Source organism: Bubalus kerabau, chromosome 6, assembly GCF_029407905.1.
Source record: "Bubalus kerabau isolate K-KA32 ecotype Philippines breed swamp buffalo chromosome 6, PCC_UOA_SB_1v2, whole genome shotgun sequence".
NCBI classification, from domain to species: domain Eukaryota; kingdom Metazoa; phylum Chordata; class Mammalia; order Artiodactyla; family Bovidae; genus Bubalus; species Bubalus kerabau.
The window spans coordinates 89,820,259-89,824,701 of NC_073629.1; positions in this window are offsets into that span (position 1 = coordinate 89,820,259).

Here is a 4,443-nt window from a genome sequence, read left to right on the forward strand (position 1 = left end):
ATCTTTGAACCTTGCAAATATATCACCAGCACTTTTCATTTTTGCCATATGTTATGTTCTTCCAACAGAGTGCTGTATATCTTGAGAATGAAGGTTTCTTGAGGGTAAATTCTGTCTGATTCTCCTTTTTTGTCACCCTTATCATTGACCACTGAATCTTTCCTGAGAAATATTGAGTGATTGAGTGATTGACCAAAGGACTAAAAATACTTTATAATTTCATGGTAGTTTCTGGTATATTTTCTCATTTAGTCCTCAATATAATGTTGCAGATAAATGTCATTATTTTGAAGAGAATCCTGAGAGTCAATGATACAGTGATTAAGGTAGAAAACAGCACTAAGAGATACAGAGTACCACTTTTTGTGTTTTCTATAAATCTCCTTTAATGTATTTAATCTTTATGTGATCTTGCAAGACCAGTAATAACAGTGTTGTTTTGCAAATGAGGATATTGATTTCAGAGTAGTTAAGTACTTTGCCTGCAGTTGCACAACTGGTGAGTCTCAGAGTCATGGGTTTATTTGTCCAGCTTTAAAAACTCAGGTAGTTTTTGGTCTGGTCACACAAAGACTAAAGCAATGTATCAGGGCTAACACCTGGGTCTTCTAGTTCCAAGTCCAGTTCTCTGTTTATTATGCCTTAGCTCAGAGAATGAATACCATTTTCAAAGGCAAAAAAGCAAAATAAAGTGAATGGAGAGAGGCTCACAGGATAGTATCAAGAGAGAAGCTAAATCAGATGGGACCATTCCCTGCCTCTGTGACTACGTGTATGAGTGTGTGTGTGTGTGTGTGTGTGTGTTGGAATGGGAGCAGGGCACTCATCTGTTTTCAGCCAAAATCTTCTAAGGTGAATGGGAAATGCCAAAAATGTGTTAACTTTGCATATGTGGATTTCACCGTAATTGTAGCATTCTGTTATCAGAGATAGATATTTATAAAGTATCATGCAGAGTAGACAGCAAGATGGCAGTTCATTTTGAAAACACATAACTTGTCTCAGGGAAATACTTTCCACTATCTAAATCAGTTTGTGAGTTATGGCCTCAGAATGGAGCATGTCCTGTGTCAGCCCAGACTCTCACTGCAGGGTGACAGCCAGGCCTGTGCTCTTTGAAAAGCTGCAGAAGCCCTAGGCCCATTCCCCTGTGCTGGGCCTGCAGGGTGCTCAATGCAGACACATCAGAGTTCTGCAAAATGGATGCAAATAGAGGCAATTTGCTAGAATGGAAAGAGTGCAGCTGTACGTCGGAAGACATTAACCTGTAATAGTTTCCTAACCTCAGTTTCTTTGTCTGTAAGATGGGCAAAATAATAACTTCAGGATAGGATTGAAGAATTGTAGAGGAAATTAGAAAATATATCCTCAACTGGGAATTCTGAACATTAGTAACTTGTTTATTAAAACAATCCTTCCCCTTCTTTTTGCTCCTTCTTCCCAATACCAGTTTATCTCCTTCATAGTGTGGAAGCTTTCATTTAAGAACCAAGGAAGGGGGGAAGTGGAAGAAAGGTGAGGCCTGGCAAAGAGAATGATGAAGGAGGATGAAATAAATGTGGGAGGTTCATGTCTCCAGGTATCTTGGGTTGTTGCAGGAAAATGGAGCATGAGAGAGTGGTCATGTCTCAGGTCTTGGGTGAGTCCCTGGGACAGGCTGCCAATGAGGGTTTTTAACTTCTCGCAGGAAATAATTCAAGAACGGGTCATGGGAAGCTGAAAGCAGGTTTACTGAGATACTCGTTCCATAGGCAGAATGAGGTCTGTCTCAGAAGGTGAGAGCAACCCAAGGGCTTAGAGTCATCTTGGAAAGTGAAGTGGCCTGAAATATTGGGAAGTTAATGTTTATGGTCTGGGTAATTTTATAGCTTAATGAATGGGAGGATTTTTCAAACAATTTTCAGGAAGGGACAGGGATTTCCAAAAGTTGGGCCACCATCCACTTGTTGACCTTTTAAGGCAAAGGAGAAGCCCCAAGAAGAGGGTAGGAGGAGAACAATCGTGTTTAAAATCAAATATCATACCTGCCAGAGATGCTCAGAGGGCACAAACAAAACCTCGTGCACACCAGGACCAAGGGAGAGGAGCAGTGACCTCACAAGAGACTGGGCCAGACCTGCCTGTGAGTGTTTGAGTGTCTCCAGTGGGGGCACAGGTCAGCAGTGGCCCGCCCTGGGGACAGGGGCTCTGGCTGCAGCAGACCTGGGAGGCACGGTGTGTGGCATAAGTCCTCTTAGAGCAGGTCACCATTAGTCCCACCATAGAACTGCTGAGCAGACGACCCACAAACTATAGAACAGTTATACCAAAGAAGTTCTCATACTGTTGCAAAAGTGCTAGGGCCCACAACAGACTTCCCAACCTGGGGATCTGGCAAAGGCACTGAAAACCCCTAGGGAATCTGACTTTGAAGGCCAGAGAGATTTGATTACAGAAGTTCCACTGCACTGAGGAAAGAGACTCTTGGAGGGCACAAACAAAACCTTTTGCACACCAGGACCCCAGAGAAAGGAGCAGTGACCCCACAAGACTGAGCCAGACTTGCCTGTGTGCCGGGGTCCAGCCCCAGCTGATCCAGGGTATTCGAAGGAGAGACGGCATAGGCGAGGGTCAGGAAACAACTGCTTAATTACACGTTAATTAAGGATACAAAGAGTAATAGAATGAGGATAGCTCAGTAGGAAAATTCAGTGGAGAAAAGAGGCTGAGTAGCTTGGTTTACGCGGGAGACCAATAAAACTTCAAGACAAGAAGTTTGCACCACTTACGTAGGCCGCAGGTGTCCTTCCGTTCTCCCGAAGGAGAGGAGACACTGAGGCCTCCCCGGTCGGATCTTAGAAGCCCAGGCATAATTAGCAAGCATGGTGGGTTCCGCGCTCCAGATGGAGACTCAGCTAGAATTTGGGAGAGAGAGTGACATGGGGAGACCAAGTTTCAGTGAACAAGGCCCGCACTTTATTTTCCAAAGTAGTTTTTATACCTTAAGTTATGCATAGAGGGTAATGGGGGAAGGGGTGGTGTCATGCAAGGACAGAAGTTCCTGGTTCTAATCTAAGCCAGGCTTTCAAACTTATCATATGCAAAAGTTCAGGTGATTGACATCATCTTCTGGCCCGGAGGCCTGTTAACATTTTAAGAAACTTATTTTTCTCTAAAGGTGATTATTCCAAAGTCAGGCACCAGCCTCCAAAAAAGCATTGGACAAAGCTGCATTTTACATTTCTATACACCCATTATATCAATCAATACACTGCCAAGGACACAGTAGGTAAGGAGTATGGAGACTTAGCAGCAAACATTGGCCCAACAAGTGAAAAACCCTTCACCAATACAATTTCTAATCAATCTTTTAACTACTCAAAGGAATCTGTGTTTAGGCAGTTTAGAACATCTCCTGCCTCTCACAGTTGGGAGGCTCTGAACAATCACATGTGGCCGGAAAAACCTATTCAGGCAGGCTAGAGGATTTCCAAAGGAGTTTGTAGGTTGAAACACTGTCACACCCAGGAATTATTAACTGGAGCTGTAAGCTAACTCTTTTTTTCAGAGAGAGGTAGTGGGGGACAGCCCCCATAAAGTCAGAGGTGTAGGTGAAAGCAAAAAGCAGAAAGTAGGCAGACTCTGGTTTGGGAGGTAGATGCTCGAGAATTTCCAGGGGGGACTCCTGAGGCTCGATCCCGCCTTTGCGTATGCCGAGCCTCCTTCCTCATGACCTTTGTCATGGGCGGAGTTCCTCACGCTGGCTCCCGGCAGTGATAGAATTCCAGTTGAGCTATTCCAGATCCTGAAAGATGATGCTGTGGAAAGTGCTGCACTCAATATGCAATATGCACTCAATATGTAATATGCACTCAATATGCAATATGCCGGCTCCCGGCACCTGTGAGTGTCCGAGTCTCCCTCAGAGGCATGGTCAACAGTGGCCTGCTGCAGAGTCAGGGCAATGACTGCAGCAGTCCTGGCAGCCTCCGCGTGCTGGCATAAGTCCTTTTTGGCCTCAAACCAAACTTCAGGGAGGGAGCACAGCCCCACTCATCAGCAGAAAATTGGATTAAAGATTTACTAAACATGGCCTTGCCCACCAGAACAAGACCCAGTTTTCCCCACAGCCTGTCCTTCCCATTAGGAAGCTTCCACAAGGCTCTTGTCCTTATCCATCAGAAGGCAGACAGAATGAAAACCATAATCACAGAAAACTAACCAAACTGATCACATGGACCACAGCCTTGTCTAATTCAGTGAAACTATGAACCATGTCATGTAGGGCCTCCCAAGATGGACGGGGTCATGGTGGAGAGTTCTGACAAAACATGGTTCACTAGAGTAGGGAATGGCAAATCACTTCAGCCTTCTTGCCTTGAAAATCCCATGAACAGTATGAAAAGGCAGAAATATACGACATGGAAAGATGAACTCCCCAGGTTGCTAGTTGCCCAGTATGCT